Consider the following 10,072-nt stretch of genomic DNA (forward strand, 5'->3'; position numbering starts at 1 on the left):
ACCCAATGCAAACAGCATGGTTAATAGTTTTAAATATGAATGAGAGTTAAAAAATATTAATCTACATGAAATCCTACACATTCTACATATCTAACTTATTTCGAGCCGATGCACGGTTTCAAAAAATTATTGACATTTTAAAAACATGCATCTTTGTGCTCAATTAGTAAATTTGTCCTGAGGTAAGCAGAAATAAAAAAACGCAACAAAGGCCGGATTACTGCAAGCTGCAGTGTCCCAGTGCAAATTAGGCCCAAGCGATGCTCTGGTATGTGAAATAAAATAGAAGGAAGTAGTGCAAAATCTTGGGGGTCTGGATTCAAACGCAAGACCTCCCAGAAGTGTGCTAACGTGTGTTACAAGTGAGATAGCTAGTTGACTATGCAAATCTTGGAGCACAACAAATTATGAATGGAACCAAGGCGAAGCCTTGTTTTGCATTGAACCCACGAGGATCTCACCGGCTTGGCAGCAGGCAAACGGGGCTATGGAAGGGAGGTCCTTGGCACGACTCTGGTGACGCGGACGGCAAGACGAGGAGTCAATCTAGATGGTTTCCCTGAAATCCTTCCAATCCTGGTGGTGGTGGAGCTCCATCAGGCAAACCTGCAGCTCTGAGGACAGCCAATAGAGAGAGATGTGAGGCGAGGGGAGAGAGAAAATGGGAAGGAGAGAGCACAGATAGGATGAGAGAGAAAGAGAGAGGAGCGAACAGGTCCTGGAGCTGTGGTTGCAGCGCTCGTGTGATGGAGGTCTGGCGCTGTTGGTGCAGGAGTGGAATAGTAGGCAGCAGCCAGTGGCTGTTAGAGTTGTGTCGAATATTATTGTACAAGGTAGGTTACAGTTGGACTTGGTATTGGACTGTGTGTAGCAGGATAGAAGACGTGTCCTATTAGGACACCTGTATCCCTAGGCCTCTTATATAATGCGAGGGTAGACACACGATGTAACCTAAGCCAACATAATAGCACAGGTACGTGGGGGCAACCGGCGGCGTGTGCCGACGCCCAGGCGGCCGGTGTGCGGTATTGTGATGGTGTTATGGGGAGGAGCGCCCGTAGTAAGGCCCCGGGGATGTAGCCATGATGGTGAACCTCGTTAACAAATCTCGGTGTCGTGCTTGTGTGATTGCTTGATCCTCGATAGATCAACTATTTGCCTCAGATTATTCTAACAAGTGGTATCAGAGCCCAGGTGCCCGGAATAAATCTCGGTGGACTCACAGGTGGTCGGTCATGGTAGGTGGGCTGGAACGCTGGTGTTAGCGGGTCCGTGGGTGACCGATGTGTGAGGGGGGGATTGTTGGGTTTAGTCCCACATCGGTTGTGGGAGGAGACATAACACGACTTATAAGGGTGAGGGTGTCCCCTCCTAAAAGGCTAGTCTTTTGGGGGGAGAGGGCCCAAGGCCTGTCATAAGTCGGTGTTGCTCTCCGGTTGGGCCTGTTGACGCATGTGGGTCGGAAACGCTGGTGTTATCGGACCCGAGATTGCGTAACAGTGGCAGCTTCGGCCGGTGGCACGACCTGGCAGCATCTCGAGACCATGGTGGGGTCGAGGCTCCTGCTGCCGACGGCGGGCTGGGGCACGAGTAGAGGGGCTCACGCTCCTCGCTACTCCTACTACACGCGGATGAAGGGAGCTGCGGGCATCTCAACATGCCCAGGAGGCAGGGCAGGAGATTGGCTTGATCGGATTGCGGGGGTTCGATGCGGATTGGATCTGGGGATCCCGAGGTGGGAGGAGCCCAGGTGTGGTTGGCGGCAGCTCTATCCGGATTGGGGAATGGGACAGAGCTCTAGAATTTAGGGTTGCTAAATATATATATATAAACACACGAGGTAGGTTAGGTTAGGGCTATCTCATTCCTTCGATTGAAATCGAACGGTCGAGATTATTAGGTTAGGGAGTCGAGTAGACAAACCGATGACGATTTGCGGTAAAACGGGGTTGATCCGGATCCAACAGTCACGACCGCCCGGTTCTGGTCCGGGGAAAGTTTCCGGGCTAGGTTGCGGGCAGGTCGGTGCACTGTGCAAAGGGGCTAGGCGGGGATGAGACGGAAAATGGTCAACCCGGCGACAGAGTTTAAAATACCGAAAATGTTTCATGTTTCACCGACTATAGTGCCTCTATAGGTTTAACGATTCAGGTGTCAAACAAACTCCGATTGCAACGAAATTTGGCACGCAGCCTACCTACGTTGTAGTAAGACCACACGCCAAGTTTCAACCCAATCCGGGAATATTTCATACACACTTTTTAAAAACATTATTTAAATTATGTCGCGGGCGCGTGCGCGTGTGGTTAGTCTCAAAACGGTCAACGACAAAAACGGAGAGAACTGGCAACTAATAACAGATGCAGTTTTGAAAACTGACAACAACGGAGTGTCGTGCAATGCTGATGATGCAAATGATGCGATGATGAATGCGACAAACAAATAATTAACACGGGGACAACGGAATAAAAGGGGAATCTTCTGGAGCCTCGGTCTTGGGCTCTTACACCTGGACCTATGGGGTTGTAATAATCCGTGATCCACGAGGACTCAGCAATCTTGCAACCAGGATAGTGGTACTAATTAAGTTATTGGTTGTGGAAGGTTGAGTGTTTGAGATTGCAGCAACACTAAACATGTACGGTGGCTAACTTGCGAGAACATGAAGTAAATTGAGTGGTCTACGCATGACAGTGTGAGCTAGTAATGATCACTAAGTGATACTGAACACCTACTTACGTCACTCATAACCCCACCATGTTCTCGATCGGAGAAGGAGCTCATGAAAGAGACAGTCATGGTTATGCACACACTTGGCAGGTTCTAAATAAGTTATTTCAAGTTATCTAGAATCGAGTGTTAAACAAAGTTTCCATGTTGCCACATAACCGCGTGCACGGTTTTTCAAAAGATACTAACCCTGCAGGGGTTCTCCAATTAATCCATCATGAATTACCATAAGCTGGATAGAAAGCCTCGGCCATAAAACTAGTGATCTCCTCAGATTCCTGAGTGGAAAACTTCAACTCCGAGGTAACCCAAAGTCTCATCGGAATCCCGATGCACAAGATATATCGCTAAGGCAAAAACAAGTCCAGCAAGACCACTCAATGTGTTGACGAACCCGATAAGATCCACAGATCTCGTTCTCACGACACGGCGGATGAGCAGTACGTACAATGGCGGGATAGAAATCCCCCGAGTTGCCTCGGGAGACCTCCGCAAGAGGCTCTAGGTTGGACCAACACTCATGAGGGGCACTGGCCCGGGTTGTTGATTAATTATCCTCGTTGTAGCTATTCCCTATGCTATTTATTTTTAAGTTATTTAGCAAAAGGAAAACCAATGTTCGGTCTTTCCAGACAAGTCTTAAGACAAAACGATTTACCATGGGTGTCCCCATAACAACCGCGAGCGTGTTGGGAGCGCTCAATGTGGAACATAACACCGGTAGCCGAAACTAAGCTGGCCAAAGCAGAAAAAAAACACCTGGCAAAAGGCCAAGCCTTCTGCCTTTTACCAAGTATATAGCTTTGTTAATTAAATAGCATAAATAAGATGATATTCAAAATGCCCATGTTATCACATGTATCAGCCTGCACCTGCAACTAGCAATGCTATAAGATGGTCGAACAAGTGCTATCCTAGCCAATCAACATTTTCTCGATAGTGGAGAAGTTAGAGGCTTTCATGGAAATATTTGGAGGCTTGTTTTCCAGGTGGCACGCAACGATTATTAACGATGGAAACGAGACAAGTAAGCATAACGAAGTTAGAAACAATACCAAGGTCACAATCATCTTGCATGTTGGATCTTTTGACTGATACAACTGTGGTTCTTCAAGAACGCACTGAACATGATCCTCGCACTCGTACTCAGCACCCAGTACTACCCAAAAGAAAATACACATCTAATGAACACACACCAAATAACAATGTTTCAAACAACATGGTGCATGAGTGTGGCATGAAAGAAACATGGCATTGCTACACTAGTCACCTTTTCATGCATTTATTAAGTTGCTAGTATTCTGGACAGAACCTCAAGTTTATTTATTTGGACATTCATGAACATGGCAGAAATGGTTGCATCATGATAAAACGGTGCAAAAACATATAATGAATGTCGTGAACTGAGATCTGATCTCTCGGAACTCATAAAACAAGATACGTAAGGCAACGGAGACAAACTAGCAATATGAGAGAGGCTATGGGCATTTCCTTGGCATTCCAATGATGCCAGTGGATTGGGAAGAAAATTCTATGTGGAATAGACATTAAAATCATGCAAAACCAACAAGCACAACTCACACAAGGCACAAAACAAAACAACACCCTATCTGTCCATTAACAGCAACATACCACTTTGATCAATGGAAAACTAGTAGCTACAACCACCCATCAAGTTCAACCACGGCATGTATATGAAGCTATCAAATAGCACATCAATGCCTACCTAACAGCAACATTGATAGTGAAAGGACGTGGATGTCGCTTAGAGGGGGGGTGAATAGGCGCTTTAAAATAATTAAGGTTTAGGCTTGAACAAATGCAGAATAAAACTAACGTTTAATTTGTCAAGCACAAAACCTACAAACAACTAGGATCACCTATGTGCACCAACAACTTATGCTAAGCAAGATAGACAACTAAGTGATAGCAAGATATATTACAATAAACAATATGTCTATCACAAAGTAAAGTGCATAAATAAAGGGTTCGGGTAAGAGATAACCGAGGCACGGGGAGACGATGATGTATCCCGAAGTTCACACCCTTGCGGATGCTAATCTCCGTTGGAGCGGTGTGGAGGCACAATGCTCCCCAAGATGCCACTAAGGCCACCGTAATCTCCTCACGCCCTCGCACAATGCAAGATGCTGTGATTCCACTAAGGGACCCTTGAGGGCGGTCACCGAACCCGTACAAATGGCAAACCTTGGGGGCGGTCACCGAACCCGTACACGTGGCAACCCTTGGGGGTGGTTACCGGTACCCGTACAAATTGCTCGGGGCAATCTCCACAACCTAATTGGAGACCCCGACGCTTGCCCGGAGCTTCACACCACAATGATTGAGCTCTGAGACACCACCAAGCTTCTAGGACGCCAAAGCATCCACGAAGAACAATATCTAGGGTACTAAGTACCAAAGGTAGAAAGCTTCTCAACTTCTCACTTCCACGTATCACCGTGGAGAACTCAAACTGATGCAACTAATGCAATGGCAAGAACACACGAAGTGGTCAAGTCCCTCACACTCAAATCCCTCCAAAACAATGAAAGCTATAGAGAAATATGAGAGCAAGAACAAAGAGCTCACAAAGAATTCCAAGATCTAGATCCAAGGGGTTCCCCTCACATAGAGGAGAACGAGATTGGTGGAGATGTGGATCTAGATCTCCTCTCTCTTTTCCCTCAAGAACAAGCAAGAATCATTGGAGGGATTGAGAGTAAGCAAGCTCTAAGAATGTCAACAATGGTGGTAGAACAAGAGCTCAACAGATGGATCAGACCAAGGGGGAAGAAGACCCCCTTTATATAGTGGGGGAAGGAATCAGACCGTTACCCCCACTTACAGCCCGAGCCCAGCGGTACTACCGCTGGCTCCAGCGGTACTACCGTTGACCCTCCGGCGGTACTACCGCTGGCCCTCCAGCGGTACTACCGCTGGGTGTAGCGGTACTACCGCTCAGCCCATGGTAGCGCAAAGATACTACCGGGCCAACCATCGCCAAGAAAGTCTTCGCAAAAAGTCCGACGCAGTACAACCGCCAAGATGACGGTACTAAAGTCCTGGAGGCGGTACTACCGCCATCTCTAACGGTACTACCGCTAGGGCCAGTGGTACTACCGCCAGCTCTAGCGGTACTACCGCTAGGGCCAGCGGTACTACCGCTCGCCACTGAAACAGCCATAACTTTCGCATACGAGCTCCGAATCGAGCAAACTCAAGCTTGTTGGATTCAGGACGACAAGAGCAATCCAAACATCGACCATAAGCTCTAGCAGTACTCCATTTTAGATGAACTCGAGCTTGTCATGAAGATGACCATAAGCTCTAAAACTCACAAAGAGAAACACCAAATAAGAACCAAGAAGTATGATGCAAGGATGCAAATGGTTTGAGCTCTCAATGAACGATACGATCAAGCTAATCACTTGAGAGCCCCCCTTGACAGTACAACAGTCTATCCAAACAGAAAACCTATCAAGGGCAAACATATACCTTGCACCTCGACCTCTTGAGCTAGATGATGATGATCTTGGCTTCCTCAAGATGGACCACCTTTCTTGATTGTGTTGGCTTGATGAAGACTAGGTGATTGCTCCCCCATACTCACTATGGGTGAGACACTCATCAGCATACATTCACAAGTCCATTGCCACCACAATGGACGGCAAGCTTCAAGCATGATATATTCGTGTTGATCCTCTTGAACTTGCACACCGCAATCTTGATGACGATCACCACTTGACGTCATCCTTCATGGGTTGTATGAGATCTTCCTTTTGACGCAAGCCCATGGAAACACACCTAACCCACACATAGAACTCTCACGAAGACCATGGGTTAGTACACAAACACGTAATGGACAATGCTTACCATACCATGGGATCACTTGATCCCTCTCGGTACATCTTGTACGCTTTGTGTGTTGATCACCTTGATTTACTCTTTGTCTGATATCTTGATCAACCTTGTGTCTTTATGACCATTCTTTGTATAATACTTTGAATACCATCTTGGTCATCATATAAACTCCTTGAACCCAACAGATGGACTTCAAGAAGTGCCTATGGACAAATCCTATAAATATAACTTAAGGCAACCATTAGTCCATAGGAATTGTCATCAATTACCAAAACCACATATGGAGATATATGCTCTAACAGATAGGTCCATGAAACAATGGCAATCAGGCTCTAAACATGGCAAGAAATATTACAGATTAGGACTTAGTGAAAATCACAGCTTGCACTTGCAGTTTTTAATCTGGTGACATATTAACAACAAAAAAACAATATTCTGCAGCAAGTTTCAAGGCATGAAATTTATCAAAGTTGTAGAGGACAACAATTGCTACAAAAGACTAGCACTAAGCATGAGCTAAAACACCACAAATCACTTGGTAGCATCAACTAAATATGGCATGAACATAACTACATATTCTCACACTTAGTTAAATTCACAAGGGGAAATTGCAGCAATATATAACAGCATAGCAACTTTGACAGGGAATAACTCTATGATGCAAGACCTATTTGGCACAGTTGTGGCACGAATTTGTAGATGATATCAAGAACATCAATTCATGGAATTTGACCAAACACAAAGGAACAATATATCCATGGGAATCATCAACACAACATGGGAAGAAAATAACAGATCCCAACACTTGGAAATATTTAGCATGTGAATATGCAACATTATCTTAGCTACTTTGCAGCCAAAAATCCACTTATCTACAAGATTATCATTACAAGGAAAAATATCAGGGCCTAGTGCCCACAAAACACTAGCACTTTCATGTTGAAAAGTTCACCATATCATGCATGAATTATTTCCTACAAAATTTACAAAATGCTACCTCGTCACAAAATAGCACAGTTTCAAACTTGTTCAAATGATAGAAACAATGCCACCATTGGATTCATTGGATTTTTCTACCCCAATTTCATATGTCATACTCATATAATCCTCTAGGAAAATTCCTCATAATCCTAAAATGAAAAATATGAGAAAAATCTCAATGGAAGTCAAAACTTACCTTATCTGGCCACTGCCAAATCTGATATTTGGAGATTTGGATTATTTCCAAATCTGGCAATAATCTAAAAACAACTAAAACATAGGAAAAAAATATTTCACACCCGAAATAAAATCCCTGGCCCACCTAGAAGTGGCCATAAGAGACCTAGGGGCTAACAAATGGGCCCTCGGATCCACTGTGAGCCAGCACACCCGAAATTCACACGGGAAAAAGGGGGGCTCTTAGGCTTCCTCCAATGCAAAGGTGCTAAGTGAGGTGCTAAAAGCATTAAATATGTTAAGCAACCATAATCTCCAATGCATTGGTGCTTAGTTTGTTGTTGCTAAGGTTGTCTCATTTAATTGTTTAGCAACTAAAGTCTTGCATGCATAGGCTAGTTCCCTTCATTTTTAATGGTTTGCATAGGTTCCCGTGACTAGCACCGTTTCCTCCTGAGGACACCAAACTCTTCTCTCTCTTCTTAATTAGATTGCCACATAGGATTTTTTGCCTTGTTGACATGCTTAGCACCTATCCAAAGTGGCGCATTGGGAGCAACCTTATGAATCGAACACTCTTGGCGATGAATAGAGGCGGTCAACCACTGGGCTATGCATGTTGCGTGTGCTAATAGTGGGGCTCGACCTCTCTTAACTAGGTCCTCACGCTGCTACCACTGCTGCCTCGCAACACAGACGAAGGTGACGGCTCGGCGACTATGGCGGCGACGTGGGGCTCTATGAGGTGACGAGGCGCGATGCGGGCATGGAGGCGAGAGCTATGCGTGCGGCTGCACCTGACTACTGCACGCACGGGGGAGAAGCGATGAGCACAGCTAAGGCCATGGCCGCGGTAGAGACAAGCGGGGCGACGACAAACCTACGCGTCTACTCAGATGGACCGGGTCTGAGGAGTGCTAGGGGAAGGACTGCTCACCCCGGGTCCCTTATGACAGACGAAGTGGACAGGGATGTGCGAGCGTGGCCACGGAAGAACTTGCTGCAGCGGAGGTGCTCCCGGAGCGCGACGAAGACGCTAATGACGCCAACAACGTGAAGCCTCCCTCCACATCCTAGCGTCGGAAATCGGACGCGAGCGGCACCAGGAACCACCCCGGCATCCTGGACATAGCGGAGGTCACCACCGGAGGCGCCGATGATGACGGGGAAGCCGACGACACTCTGCTCTCTCTCTCTCTCTGAAATCTGTGTCTCTCACAAGGACTTACATGCGGGCAGAAAGGAGGGAGAGGGAGGAGAACAGCGGCGGTGCGAGGAGCAAGAGGGGGATAGAGGAACCCTAGGGATGAGGGTGGCTTTACAGGAGAGCGCTCTCACGTCGTCCTTAACGTCCGTGCTCACTCACGGCACCACGAGCTCTCTTCTCTTTGAAGAAAAGAGTTGGCGTGAGCTACAGGGCAGGTTGCCGCTAGCGAGGAGGGGCTGGGCCGCTACGCGCTAGTGGGCTGCGGGAGCTGCTGTTGCTGCGCGTTGGGTGCTGGGCATGGAGAGGGGGAGAGTCCGAGGAGAGCTGGCACACTCTCTCTGTGAGGAAAAAGATTTCCCTTCTAAAATAACCAGCAGCAAGGAAAAACTAATTCAACTGATTTGAAAAGGAGGTTTGAGGAAAGGAAATATGGTTTGAACTCACTAAATTCAACACTATTTTACAAAAATGAATCTGGAATTTTAGAACAAACAAAACAAATCACATTTATCTATTCTAACAAACTGTCTTGCAAAAAAAATAAAGGCATACATGTTGCAACATGGTTGAGAGCTAAATTATAATTATTAACAGAACATATAGGAGAAGGGCACCATTTTCGATAGTTTAATTGAGCAAGTTTTAAACCCACACCTATCTATTAAAAGAATAAGAGGGTTTTGCAAGGTTTGAAGAAGGGTTTTTGGTAGGGGATAAATCCACACTCACAGACTTGCAACCACAAGTCACACCACCACTCACACACTCATAACAACATCTCCAAATAACAAGCATGAGGCCAAAACATGAATGATGACTTGATGCTTATGATGCCATGATGCAAAATGACATGGCGCAAAATTACTTATCAAACTCCACCACATATGGCTTAGTTGGAAGGTTCACATGAGATATATTACAAATAAGGCAAGGGGTGCACTTGGTCTATTACATGTTCAAGCCTTTCCGGAGGTAGAGCCAATTAAATGCATGATATGCGGTGTTGATGGCTTCGGCCCAAAATATATATGAAGATTTAAACTCTGCCATCATGGTCCTTTCCGCGTCCATCAATGTCTGGTTCTTCCTTTCCGCTACACCATTTTGTTGAGG

Source organism: Hordeum vulgare, chromosome 4H (assembly GCF_904849725.1).
Source record: "Hordeum vulgare subsp. vulgare chromosome 4H, MorexV3_pseudomolecules_assembly, whole genome shotgun sequence".
Classification (NCBI taxonomy): Eukaryota; Viridiplantae; Streptophyta; class Magnoliopsida; order Poales; family Poaceae; genus Hordeum; species Hordeum vulgare.